General features: G+C 39.6%; 1 long non-coding RNA gene across 3 annotated transcripts in view; it reads left to right on the top strand.

The window, feature by feature from the left end:
- The window catches only part of LOC105498777 (uncharacterized), a 49,141-nt gene extending 39,244 nt beyond the window's left edge, over nucleotides 1-9,897 (top strand). For 2 of the 3 annotated variants that reach the window (XR_011612364.1, XR_011612361.1), the window contains one exon: nucleotides 2,273-2,929. This is a non-coding gene — a long non-coding RNA (uncharacterized lncRNA). Of the gene's footprint in view, nucleotides 1-2,272; nucleotides 2,930-9,202 lie in introns of those variants that run through there. The other variant, XR_011612362.1, reaches the window with a different exon arrangement.
- Nucleotides 9,898-14,672: the final 4,775 nt, after the last annotated feature.

The following is a 14,672-nucleotide window of genomic DNA, read 5'->3' as shown; positions in this document are numbered from 1 at the left end:
AAGACCAATGAAATGACAATAACATAAAATAACTGGCTTGCTCTTCATGCTCCATGAGCAAACATAGATGTATGTGCACTCACGTGCGCACACACACACACGCAGAGGCACACACAGACATGCACATAATTTCATTTAGCCAAGACAAACCATTCTGAAATAAAATATAAGGGTTTACTCAGTGACTTGGAAGACTATTAGTTTTACTTGAAATTGGGAGAAAAGGAAAAAATAACAACCAGATCTTAAATGCCAAGGCCAGCACAAAGAAGAGGTGATGTGATCAAGTATTTTTATCTTTTATCTTCATGCATGAGTTCAGAAGGTCACCCATATTTCCCTCTGTCTGTCTCCTATAATATGACAAAGTGAACATTCTTTGTAGAGAAACCCCTATAGCATTCATCAATTTCACATTGCTTCCGTTTTGTTTTAGTGAGGTAGGATTTGCATATATTTTTTAAAGTACACAAATATTAAGTATACAGCTCAGTGAATTTTACCTCTGAATACACACCCATATAGCCACCACCTTGATCAATACTGTCATCTCAGTATTTCCCCCAAATGCCTATGCCAGTCAATGAACATTTGGGGTCTTATAGGTCACTGCTAGAACATTTTAAGTTTCATCTGTATTCCACCAGCACAAAGATTGATTTCTAAAAACTTGTAAGCCATTTGCTTTTCCTGTCTCCAAAATGGGTTCCTATGGTAGTACCACCACCAATTAATGTATTTTTAAAATTTATTGAAAATCAACTGTATTTCACTGGTAACTGGCTTTGCCCTGAAGACACTGCTTCCCTTCCAGCCTCCTCAAGGGGATGGCTGTTTACCTTCCTACTTGTTTTTTTCATTTCCCCCCTTGCATGCCACTGAGGTTGGAGGTGAGGTAGGTGTTCTTGATCCAGGCCATTTATCCTCCTTTCACAACACCCTTCCTCACCTGCCCCACCTCAGCTTCTCTGAAGTTCGGGCCATGAGACTGCACCACAAGCTTCTTCTCCTTGGAACAGTCATCCGCAGACCGCCTACTCACTCTTCCTTATTTCTTGAAGAGTTGAGTTTATTCTTTATTTCACTGCCATTCTCTCCACTACTAATCCTGTTATGATTCTTCAGGATTTAAATATCCACAGAAAAAAATTTTCCAATAATTTAGTTTCTTAATTCTCCCTCTTCTTTCTTACCTCCCATGAGCCTGCTTCCACTCTCGCCTACCCAATCCAAATAATCGACCCCCCTCTAGACCTTCTCATTACCATTAATTGTGTCTCCTCCATGATCCTGATTTCAAGCCAAGCTTTCTACTTTTCTTTTTTTTTTGAAATGAAGTTTTGCCCTTGTCACCCAGGCTGGAGTGCAATGGCACAATCTCAGCTCACTGCAACCTCTGCCTCCCGGGTTCAAGCTATTCTCCCGCCTCAGCCTCCCGAGTAGCTGAAATTATAGGCGCCCACCACCATGCCACCTAATTTTTTGCATTTTTAGCAGAGACAGAGTTTCACCATGTTGGTCAGGCTGGTCTCGAACTCCTGACATCAAGTGATCCACCTGCCTTGGACTCCCAAAGTGCTGGGATTACAGGAGTGAGCCACTGCGCCCGGCCAAGCTTTCCATTTTCTGACCATCATCTCCTGTCTTTTCTGATCACACCTCAGTAACCAAATTCCAACTCTTTGATCTCCTAGGACCCCAACCACTTCTCCCTCCATCTTTTTCATCCCTTGTGTCCTCTTGTCCCTTGGCGGCATCTCCCCCTCCCACTACTTGCCTCATTTCTCTATTCTTTGTAGAAAAACTTACCCAAATAATTTTCTAAATTTGTTATTTCTACATTATCTCTTCTGATCCTCTCTTGAACACATTCCAAGAGTTTTTACCTCTATCACTCCACTAAACCACCTGTCAATCCAATTCAATATTTATTTTTATTTATTTATTTGTATTTTATTTTATTTATTTTTATTATTATTATTATTTGTTTGAGACAGAGTCTCACAGTGTCACCAGGGCTGGAGTGCAGTGGCTCGATCTGGGCTCACTGCAACCTCTGCCTCCCAGGTTCAACCGATTCTCCTACCTCCACCTCCCTGTTTATTTCTTACTTCTTTCTTGGTTTAGCTGCAGAATTCATGCCAGTTGATCATTTCTCCTTGAAGTACATTTTTTTCTCTTAGCTTCTAGAGCACCATTTACTCCTAGTTTTCTTCTCATATGATTACCTTCTTATAACTTTGATTTGATTCTTCTTTTTTTTATTTTACAGACAGAGTCTTTCTGTCTCTCCCAGACTGGAGTGCAGTAGTGTGATTGTAGCTCACTGCAGCCTCAACCTCCTGGACTCAAACAATTCTCCCTTATCAGCCTGCTGAGTAGTTGGGACTACAGGTATGCACCACCATGTCCAGCTTGGATTTTTCTTCCTCCTTCAACCTCTAAATGTTGTTGTGTTCCAGAGGCCAGTCCTTTAGTCTCCACCCTCCTTTGTCTATACAGACTCTCCATATAATCTCTAATAAATGCCATTTGCACACTGATGGCTTGCAAATGTCTATCGGCAGCCTAGGTGTTCTCTTAAATTTGAGATTTATTTATCTACCTGCCTTCTTAGATAGAAAACAAATACGTTAAACTTAGCATGTCCAAAGATGAACTCTTATTACCCAACCCAAATTTGCTTTACACCCATCTTTCCCAGTTTGGTAAATAACTCCGTCTTTCCTGTTGTTCAAGACCAAATCCTTGAGGTCTTCCTTCCTTGACGCCTTTTCTTCCCAGATCCTGCTTCCAATATAGTGTCAGTTACTCATGGCTCTGTCTTTGGAATATATTCAGAATCTAGTCACTTCTCAATCCCCTTCTTTTTCTGCTTTCATCATTCCTTGCCCACATTGCTGCAGCAGTCTTCTAAGGTCTCCCTGATTCTATCCCTCTGCTTTTCTTCTGTGTGTGTGTGTATGTGTGTTTGTGCATGCACACACGTGCACACACTTTATTTTTTCTTTTGTTTTAACGCAGAAACCAAAGTGCTTTTAAGCTCTAAATTGGACCTATAATTTCTCTGCCCAAAATCTGCCAGGGGCTTCCATCCCTCTCAGAATAAAAGTCAAAGTTTTCACTGTAGCTTATAAAACCCTCCCTGATTTGGCCCCTGCCTCTATCTCATATCCCACAACTCTTCCCCCTCATTCACTCTGCTCCAGCCACTCAGGCTATCATCTCAGGACATCGTTATATATTTGCTTCTTCCAGATATTGTCCATCTGGCTTCATTCAGGGCTTTGCTGAAATGTCAGTATCACACCACCAAAAAGTGATAACCACGTGAGGTGATGGACACATTAATTGGCTTAATTTAGCCATTCCACATTAGGTATATACATATATCCAGTCATCATGTTGTACACCATAAATATACACAGTTTCGTCCATTTTAAATAAATAAATGTCACTATCAAAGACTCTATCCTCTCTCATATATTTAAAGTAAACACATACTTCCTTCTTCTTCTGTCTACTTATCCTGCTTTCTTTTTCTTTCACATTCACCACCAACTGACATAGGATATTTATTGGTTTGTTATCTGTTGCCTCCAATAGAAAGTGAGCTCTGTGACAACAATGGCTTTGTTTGTTTCACTGCTGTTTTCCAATAGCTTTGAAATATAGGAGATGACCAAGAAACATGTGTTTCCTGAATAAGTTAACTAAGGAGAGCATTTTTAAAATAATAGAACCGCCACATCAGAGTCAGCTGTTGACTTAGTCATCACACATCTTTTGACCATCTTCTTTGGGCCACAATACCAATTGCAAAATAAAAACATTGAGAAACTGAAGACAAATGTGCTCATGAAAGATGGTGTTGATAACTATTTTAAAATATTTTTACAAACACACTGAGATGGTCGTTTGGACCATATATTAGTCCAAAAGGAGGAAATCAAATGGCGCCTATCTGTCAAAGAAAGATGCAAACGCCAAGGAAAGTCAAGGCTTAATGTGTACACATTGGCTAAATGAATCAAAGATGTAAGCACTAGAAATTTTTCAGGAAAATTTGTACATGACACTTTGATGGCCCGCGGAGGACTCTGAGTCACTGTACATCTATTATGTTTCACTGATGACAGATGTAATCTGTCTCCTTGGCTCTCAAAAGTAAGAAAACACCTCTACACAGGAAAAACATAATAAATTTTATTTGCAAATTAATATCTCTGATCATTGTTCTGACACTCTCTTGAAAAATGTTTCAGATGTGGAAAGAGTTCTTTTGAAAGATTTATTTTATTTACTTTAGCAGTTCATGAGAGCAGTGATGCACTGACATGGAGGGTGGGGAAGGGGTGGCTGTGTTTTATTTGCACTACATTTAATTTGTGTTTGACACATGTGCAACATGGGCTGATGGGAAGAACCTGGAGCATGCGCGGAGAGATGAACTACGAAAACCTAGACATCAAGACATGCAGGCCTCCAACGAGGATAAAACTCCTACCTCTCACCTTGGTCTCCATGTGCCTCTCTGCTCACTATAATCTAACCACAGTGGCTTTTCACTAATCATTGTTGCTTGTTTAGGAAATAGTTAATAACTAAATATTTCTCTGATACCTAATAAAATTAAACTTCTTTTCATATGTTCACTAGCCCTTTACGTTTCCTTGTTTGTTTTTTGTGTCGGGTTCTGAACTTTCTCCTTCCTCTGCCCACAATTCATTTCCCCGATCTTCCCTCAGCTGTCCCTTCTCCTCTCTCCTACCTCAACTCAAATATCACCTCCTCAAAGAGACCGTAGCTGACCATCCCAGGCAATGACACTCCAACCTTGCTCATGCTCTCTCTCTGACATTACCCCATTTTATTTTCTTCTTAGACTTTACCATTGTCTGCAATTATCTTGTTTCCTTATTTGTGGATATGCTGATTAAATGCTCCTCCCCTTTTGTAACTGAACAAAATTTCCATGAAGGCAGAGACTGTGTCTGTCTTGCTAAGATCTGTGTCACCAATACTGGAGCTGTGCCTGATACAAGTATTTTTTGAGGGGGAAAAATGATTTCTCATTTCTGAACCTGAGCCCCTTGACTCTAGAATGAAAGGGTTGGATGAGATCAGTGTTCTTTAAGTGGGGCCCCAGATCAGCAGCACCAGCACCGCCTGGGAACTTGTCAGAAACACAGGTTCTCAGGCCCTTCCCAGACCTGCTGCTTCAGAGAGTCTGGCATGGGACCCAGTGATCTGTGGTTTAGCAGCCCTGCAGATGCCTGGATATGCCCTGGAGTGTGAGAGCAACACATGCTCTCTGAGGCCTCTTCTCTTCTTTACACTTAACTTTTTGGCTTTGTTAGTTACAAAGGTTATTTCATATATAGAAATGAGAACAGAGAATAATTCAGTGACCAGCCTGTCCCCAGTGGCTGGATTGAGCAAATCTTAGCATTACATCATATTCATGTATAGAGAATGCAGAAATAAAGCCATGTATTTACAGCCAACTAATTTTTGACAGACAACAATAACATACATTGGGGAAAGGACACTTTCTTCAACAAATGTTATTGGGAAAACTAGATATTCATAAGCAGAAGAATGAAAGTAGACCCCTATCTCCTATCATATACAAAAATATACTCAAAATGGATTAAAGACTTAAACACAAGACCTGAAACTATAAAACTACTAGAAGAAAACATACAAGAAACACTCCAGGACATAGTTGTAGGCAAAAATTCTATGGCAAAGACCCTAAAAGCACAGGCAATAAAAAAAACAAAAATAGACAAATGGAACTATATTATATTAAAAGGCTTCTGCACAGCAAGGGAAATAATCAGTAGAGTACCTGTTGCATGGAAAAAAAGATTTGCAAAATTTTCATCCAACAAGTGAGTAATTTCCAGAATATAAAAGGAACTCAAACAACTCAACAGCAACAAATGATAGAATTAAAAAGTGAGCAAATGATCTAATAGACATTTCTCAAAAGAAGACATGCAAATGGCCAACAGATAAGTAACAAAATGCTCAACATCACTAATCATTAGAGAAAAATCAAAACCACAATATCACCTTACCCAGTTAGAATGACTATTATAACAGATACTTGCAAGGATGCAGAGAAAAGAGAACTGACATACACTGTTGGAGTATGAAAGTGGGAATGTAAATTAGTACAACCTTTATGAAAACAGTATGGCATTTTCTCAACAGGAACTGGACCCTTTCCTTATACCTTATACAAAAATTAACTCAAGATGGACTAAAGACTTAAATGTAAAACCCCAAACCATAAAAACCTTAGAAGAAAACCTAGGCAATACCATTCAGGACATAGGCATGGGCAAAGACTTTATGACTAAAACACCAAAAGCAATAGCAACAAAAGCCAAAAGTGACAAATGGGATCTAATCAAACGGAAGAGCTTCTGCACAGCGAAAGAAAGTATCACCAGAGTGAACAGGCAACCTACAGAATGGGAGAAAATTTTTGCAATCTACCCATCTGACAAAAGGCTAATATCCAGAATCTACAAGGAACTTAAATGATTTTACAAGGAAAAAACCAAACAACCCCATCAAAAAGTGGGCAAAGATATGAACAGACACTTCTTAAAAGAAGACATTTATGCAGCCAACAAACATATGAAAAAAAGCTCATCATCACTGGTCATTAGAGAAATGCAAATCAAAACCACAATGAGATACCATCTCAGACCAACTAGAACGGTGATTATTAAAAAGTTAGGAAACAACAGATGTTGGAGAGGCTGCAGAGAAGTAGGAATGCTTTCACACTGTTGGTGGGAGTGTAAATGAGTTCAACCAAATTGTGGAAGACAGTGTGGAGATTCCTCAAGAATCTAGAACCAGAAATACCATTTGACCCAGCAATCCCATTACTGGGTATATACCCAAAGGATTATAAATCATTCTACTATAAAGACACATGCATATGTATGTTTACTGCAGCACTATTCACAATAGCAAAGACTTGGAACCACCCCAAATACCCATCAGTGATAGACTGGATAAAGAAAATATGGCACATATACACCACAGATACTATGCAGCCATAAAAAATGAGTTCATGTTCTTTGCAGGGACATGGATGAAGTTGGAAGCCATCCTTTTCAGCAGACTAACACAGGAACAGAAAACCAAACACCACAAATTTGCACTCATAAGCGGGAGTTGAACAACAAGAACACATGTACACAGGGAGGGGAACATCACAGTGGGTGGGGGAAAGGGGAGGGAGAGCATTAGGACAAATACCTGATGCATGCCAGGCTTAAAACCTAGATGACGGGTTGATAGGTACAGCAAACCACCACGACACATATATACCTATGTAACAAACCTGCACATTCTGCACACATATCGCAGAACTTAAAGTAAAATTAGGAAAAAAAAAAAAAAAAGAAAAGGAAAATAGTATGAGGTTTTCTCAAAAAACTAAAAATAGAACTATTCCATGATCTAGCAATCTCACTACTGGGTATTCATTCAAAGAAAAGAAAAACAGTATATCAAAGAGATACATGTATCCCCATGTTTCTTGCAACACTATTCACAATAGCGAAGATATGAAATCAACCAAAGTATTCACCAACAGATGAATGGATGAAGAAAATGTGGTGTATTTACAAAGTGGAATACTATTCAGCCATAAAAATGAACAAAATCATGTCATTTGCGGGAACATGGGTGGAACTGGCAAATAACCGTTTAGTTAAACAAGCCAGGCATAGAAAGACAGATATTACTTGCATTCACTCATATGAGGGGGCCAAATCATTGATTTCATGGAGGTAGAGAGTAGAATGATAGTCACCAGAGGAAGAAAAGGATGTGTGTGTGCGTGTGTGTGTGTGTGTGTGTGTGTGTGCAGGGGGAGACTGGCTAATAGGTTCAAACTTACAGTTAAATGGAAGGAATAAGTTCTCATGCTTGATAGTAGAGTAGGGTGACTATAAGTTAACAACAATGTACTATACATTTCAAAAGAGCCAGAAGTGAGAATCTGGAATGTTCTCAACACACAGAAATGATACATGCTAGTGGTGATAAATATCCTAAGCACCCTGACTTAATCATTACATATTCTACATATGTAACAAAATATCACATGGATCCCATAAATATGTATAAATATAATGTATCAATTTAAAAAAAGAAGCCAGTAGGTAAATTTTATTTTATTGAATTTCTACAGAATTGTTTTTTATGAAATTATGCTTTGGGCATACCAAGATCCTATGCAAAGGGCCATAGAAAAAAATCTATGAGGCTTCAAAATCCAAGGAAAGTACATTGTTGAGGACATCATTATATCATGTTCAGGAGGACACCAGGAAGAATTACGTATCTTGCTTTAGTAGAATAATTGAAACCTTTTTCAGTAGTGCATTTTGTTGTTTTCCATCTTAAAAACATTGTCAGTTGTTTAAGTGGCCAGGTTAGGGCCATATCTTAAACCTGACCAAACAGATGTAGATAAATACACAATGTGTTTTTTAAGCTTCATTTCTTCCTTTGTGGCATTCTTCTCGAACGTATCTTTCTTCTTTCATCTAAAGTGTATTTAGCACTATATTGTATAATATACTTGTTTTCATAATCCACTAACTCATTCCTGGAATTAAGTGAAATATAAACAATAAATAATCTCTTAAGGGCTAACACTTGGAAAATGCTAAATTCTAAATATCTTTGAAGTCTCAGTGACCAAAATATAGTTGGACTTTAAGAAACATAGCAAGTTACATCACTTCTTCCTCAGGTTGTACCTTCTCAAATCTTAAGGGAAAAGGAGAGGTAGTTCCACTCCACTATATTGAAACAAACATCCTCCCCTATGCTCAGTTTCCATCTCTGTTGTTTTGACCCTCAGGATGTGGTTATTTGAAAATTCTAGTTGCACCCCTTGTCAAAATTACTCAGGTAACCTTGAGGACACACTTCGATTCTCTAGTCAAAGAATTCTGACTTTAAGATGACTATAAGTGTATTGATGGAGGAGTAGGAGTAGAGGTCATTATAGAGCATATTTCCTAACCTCATTTTTTCTTCCATTGTGTTCTTATCCTGTTCCATTTTTCTCTTTTTGCCTTATTTATATGTGATATGACATGCCCTATATATTCTATGTATATCTTCTCATGCACTATTAATTCTTTTCTGAAACTAGGTGGGATATAAATTGATACATTGTTTCCTGCTCTGTGAGTTTGACAACCTCTAAATTGTAAATTGGTGAAGTCACCAGACCTCAAGCAGGCATTTTGGTGCTACTGTACTTGTGATGGGCAGAATAATGCCTCTCCCTGAAAAGATGTCCACATTTTAATCCTGAGAACCTATGGATATTACACCTTACACGGCAAAAGGGACTTTGCAGATGTAATTAATTTTATGAACCTTGAGGTGAGGAGATTATCCTGGATTGCCTGAACAGCTCCAATATAATCAGAAGGGTCCTGATAAGAGGGAGGTTGGGAGGGATAAGTGTCAGAGAAGAAGACTTGATTAGGGAAATGGGGCTAAGAGTCAAAGGGGTATTTGAACAGACTATGACTATGCTGCTGCTTTGAGGATGGGGGAAGGGACCACAGAGCCAAGGAATGCAAGTCGCCTCTACAAGCTGGAAACAGGCCAGGAAACTAGAGCCTCCAGAAGAAACACAGCTCTGCCGACACCTTCATTTTAGCCCAGTGAGACTCCTGACTTACAAAACTATAAAATAACGAATTTGTGTTGTTTATGCCAGAAAGTCTGTGGGCATTTGTTAAAGCAGCAGCAGGAATTGAATACAACATTCCTTGAGAGTCTAGATGACTGCCATATCCCAATTGTGTTTGCATGTTTTCTGTCTTTCTCTCTTATTCTCTTTTGTTCCAGAGACTTTGGTATTGTTCATTTCTTAGCTCTGAGTTTGCTCCTGGTATATGGACTAGATTCTATTGTCCTGCCCAGAACTGTTCAGGTTTGAACTTTATGCACCTGTTTCAACACTGATACATCAAACCTGTTCTGCCTGAGTACTTTGCCCAGATAGGACATCATCTTTCACTGTTCATTCCTTAAACTACATGGTGCCCACCTTCCAAGTACTGACACCTTCCCACATCTGTAGTGTGATCACTGTGCAGTGCACCTGCCTTTTTGCTTTAGGACTCAGTGCCATCCACAGAACTTCTCACAATGATGGGAATGTTCTACCTCTGTGTTCAATATGGTAGCCACTGGCTATATATGGCTATTGAGCACTTGAAATGTGGCTACTGCCACTGAGAAACCAAATACTTAATTTTATTTGATTGTAATTCATTTAAAATTCGTTTTAGGCCGGGTGCGGTGGCTCAAGCCTGTAATCCCAGCACTTTGGGAGGCCGAGACGGGCGGATCACGAGGTCAGGAGATCGAGACCATCCTGGCTGACACGGTGAAACCCCGTCTCTACTAAAAAAATACAAAAAACTAGCCGGGCAAGGTGGCGCGCACCTGTAGTCCCAGCTACTCGGGAGGCTGAGGCAGGAGAATGGCGTGAACCCGGGAGGCGGAGCTTGCAGTGAGCTGAGATCCGGCCACTGCACTCCATCCTGGGCAACAGAGCGAGACTCCGTCTCAAAAAAAAAAAAAAAAAAATTCATTTTAAATAGGCATCTGTGGCTAGTCATTACCAAACTGGACAGCAAAACTAGGTTTTCACAAAATTCATATAAATAATGATTAATCGAAACAGTCATCAGACACCTTATAATCCTTAAGCTCAAATCAGCCAATTTTCTTTAAATATTGCTGTAGAGGAAAGGCTGTCATAATAAAAAATACATAAAAACCAAAGACGTTTCTCCATGAAATAGGCTTCAGTTGCATGAGAGAGTGCTCAGCACTTAAACAAAATCCCTCTAACTATTAAATCTTTGTGCATGTTACCATTACCTTCAGAAAGTCATAAAAGGAAATGTCCTTAATTAAAAGAGTAATTTTTTATGGCTCTAGGGACATTTAAATGTCTTCAGTATAAATGAACCACATTTGCAGTTGAATTTAAAGGTGTGTCCTTCATTCGTTCCGTTTTCAGTGCCCCAGGTTGTACCCATGCTGGATTAGGTAAGAATCCGGGCTGTGCTGCAGAATGCCTGCTCGTGCATTTTGGCTGGCAGCTGGGTCCCCACACTGCTTTCTGTGATTAATCTTCCACGAAACATCTGTGGATGTAAAAGCCCATGTAAAAAGGAGCAAATGGGAGTAAGAGGAGATTGGTAACTACCAGGCATGCACAGGCTGCATTAACAGGAGGAAATACAGCCAGAGCTTTACTAGAGGAACCTTTAGCCTGGGCTTCAGACTAGACGGCCTGAGGTGAGCTGAGTGACACCAAATGGAAGCTGACATGTTTCCCATGACAAAAACCAGATGGTTTGGTGAAGAATGCTGCTCCAGCTTCCTGCCACTCTTCTGGTTTCTGCAAATCAATTCTGTAAGATTTAGACCAAAAGCCTAAACTAAAAGAGGCATCAAATGCTGATTTTATAAATCTTGCATTTGACATCTCTTAGTTTTACGCAAATAACTATATGCTTAGGTTTGCAAATGCATTATAATCCAGAGAGTGAAGGCACAAGAACCACAAGGACAGCCTGTCAATCAGAGATGACGCTGGTTCAACACAGAGACAGTGTGCAATACTCCAGTGAGGCAGATGTTTATCTCCTTCTGGAGAAGCAATGGGCTCCCTCATTTGGGCATTTCTTTAGCGGAATACAGGATTCATCAGTCTCATACTTGCTTCCACTTGAAAAAAACAAAAACCAAAAACAAATAAATATAACTTTAAAACATAAGGAAATGTAGCCAAAAATATATCCCTATAATATACAGTCTGTTTGTCCAGATAACAGAATATTTTCAATCTTATAATGAAATGTATTCAAGCTCGCTGCATCCTGGATTTTGTAACCTTAGTAGTACTTCTCTGGAAATTTCAAAATGTTGCACAGCTTTATGCACAAATCAGTGACTGAATCGTATGCCAAATATTGCAAGTAAATTCTGAAAAGAATTTAATGTTGTATGAGAATTCCCTATTCTCCCCTCGAAGGTAGAGGGAGCTGGGAGAAACATCTTAATATTCCTTGGTTAAGGGTATCTCCTTTCCCTGTATGTTCAGTCTTCACTCTGGCAGAATTTTGCCACCCCCTCAGCTCTTATGCTCTCTGTGAATGGTAGATGCCACCACTCTAACTTCCAAACCCTGTTAAAAAGGCTGTATTTAAGATGGAAATACCTGGACTGCTTAAGTGGATATTACAATAAATTTTCCTTAATAGCTCACAATTCCTTAGAGCGTCATTATTTGCTTTACCACACTTGAAACCAGCGCCAAATATTCCTTCATTCCTTACCTTGCCAGCTAGGACTACCATACTCAAAATTTCCTACTGCATGCATAAAAAGAAAAAGGGCCCAGGTAAGGCCAAAGTGGGGTGGGAGGAAATAGACTCTTTGCATCTGAAAGATCGCAGATGTCTGAGCCTGATCAGGGTCTGGGGGATGCTGAGTTGCACAAGGAACTTCCATTTCAGTGTAGTGAGCATCAAATGCATATTAGGTTTCCTAGGGACATCTGAAAAGCAATACTGCTTATTTTTCTCTCCATTGAGCACACATGGTGTGGGACTTTAAACATGTTAGGAAAAAAGAAGGCTAGCAGAGAAAGGAGAGAAGCCTAGCTGAGAGGGAGACTAAGAGTCTGTCGCCAGGCAAGAAGGAAAAAATTCAGATGTTCATATTTTTACAAAATGATTTCTTGTTCAAATTGTACTCTTGCTTTTCAAGAGCAGCCAGGAAAATGAAGTTATTCATACATCCAAATTTTCCCCTCTGCAGTCATTTCAATTTAATTTTTGCTCAAACATCTGTAATGGAAAAAGTTAGGGGCTTAGAGCAGGGTTTTCAGTTTGGATCTTTCTAAGTCTGTCCCTGAATAAATGATGGAACTTGGACAAGTGACCATGGCCTTAAGAGAGATTTGTTTCTTTAACTAAAACAAGAGGATCCTAATCTCTACATTACAGTGTGGATGAGAAGATTTAATGAAGTAATAAATGTAACATCAATGTAACAGCAAATAAGTGTAAGTCAATCCTCAGCATGTTAGCTGAGTCCAAATATAATTGTCACATGTTTTAAACTGAGAGTAGGAGTCCTGTTTCGTGCATAACCCTGGAGTTCTTATTTATACCGTATCATCTTGGAGTTCAGGATTTTGCTTGAGACAAATTTATTTGAATTTGAGGAGAAAAGATAGTACATGGTGTCACATCAGAGCAGCGGCCACTGTATCTTCCATCAGAACAAAAGGCATGAGGCAGAGGTGATCTTCAAGGCTCTGTTTGTAGGAGTTGGGGATTCTTTTCTAAAGAACTTGGAAAGGTGGTGATGCCTGCAAAGCCTTCCCTAGACGTGGAATTTCTTTAAACTAATTTGAAATTGAAAAGTAGCTGACTCTCAGAATTTGGGGGATCCCAGATGATCTGGAGTTATGGAATTCTATGGATAAGAGTTAGGTTTGCTTATTTGCCATTTGGATTCTGACGTAGCATTCTATAAGTAGATGCCAACAAAAGACCCAACAAAAACATTACCTTAATTCTGACCTGGCTCAGCAGCAGTCTGTATTTACAGCACTCAATAAAATTAAAGTTTTGTTCCAACAAATCGCTTTTTTTTTTTTCAACTCTTTTATAGACACGGGGCCATTGAATTTTTTTCTTCTCTGGTGTTTTATTCTACAATTGCCTAACTCTCAGAATTGAGCAGAAATAGAGAAACCTTTTCCAATGCATACAATTGATGGTTTGGCTCTTACAGTCTTCTGGTCAAGCTGAAGCAGGCAGGGAATGCGATGCCAACGTCCCCAGGCTCAGCTCAGGGCTTCGAGTCCTTCATTAGGTTCTCCTACAGCTCTGTTTTTAGAAAAGCAACAGATCCTCTTTAACCAAAGGGAATGAAAGGAGTCCCTTTATCCACCACTCATGTATTCTTTCCAGTCCTGATGGTAGATTTTGTCAGCAGGAGCCACAGCAGGCTAGGAGTTTTATGTAGGTCAGACGCTGAGGCTCTTTCCCCTCCAGCAGCATTTCCCAGCAGGCTAGGTTTCCTCATCAATCACGCGTTGCCCATATTGAGTTTCCTGGTTCAGCTGCTCATGGGACCATGCTAAAGCTGGGGGAACTGGAGTCAGCATTAATCATGAGACACGTCACTCTTGGGGCTGGATTGGCTTTGAGGATGCCTATAGTTAGGCTTTTTCCCTGGAGAAATGTCGGTTTAGACAAAAAAAAAAAAAAAAAAAAAAAAAAAAAAGCTCAACTTCTGCTTGATGTTTAATAGCTTGGTCACTATGAGGGATCCTATAAAACCCCCACCCCCTGCTGTTATGTGGGTGTTTTGTAACCATAAAATCAGTCGTTTCTTCCACAGCATGTTTACCAGCTCCATGGAGGAAAACCTGCAAGGATTCTAACTTACATTTCACCTGTCTCCTTACCTAGTTCCCACACAATCATCCCTGGAGACGACGGAACCCTGGCTTGTTTGTTTAAGTGTGCTGTCACTCAGCTGTGCACTGTCTTTAAGTGACGCCGTGTTGT

Source organism: Macaca nemestrina, chromosome 14 (assembly GCF_043159975.1).
Source record: "Macaca nemestrina isolate mMacNem1 chromosome 14, mMacNem.hap1, whole genome shotgun sequence".
In the NCBI taxonomy this organism is placed as follows: domain Eukaryota; kingdom Metazoa; phylum Chordata; class Mammalia; order Primates; family Cercopithecidae; genus Macaca; species Macaca nemestrina.
Note: the sequence above shows the minus strand (reverse complement) of the source record. Positions and strands in the feature narration are given on the sequence as shown.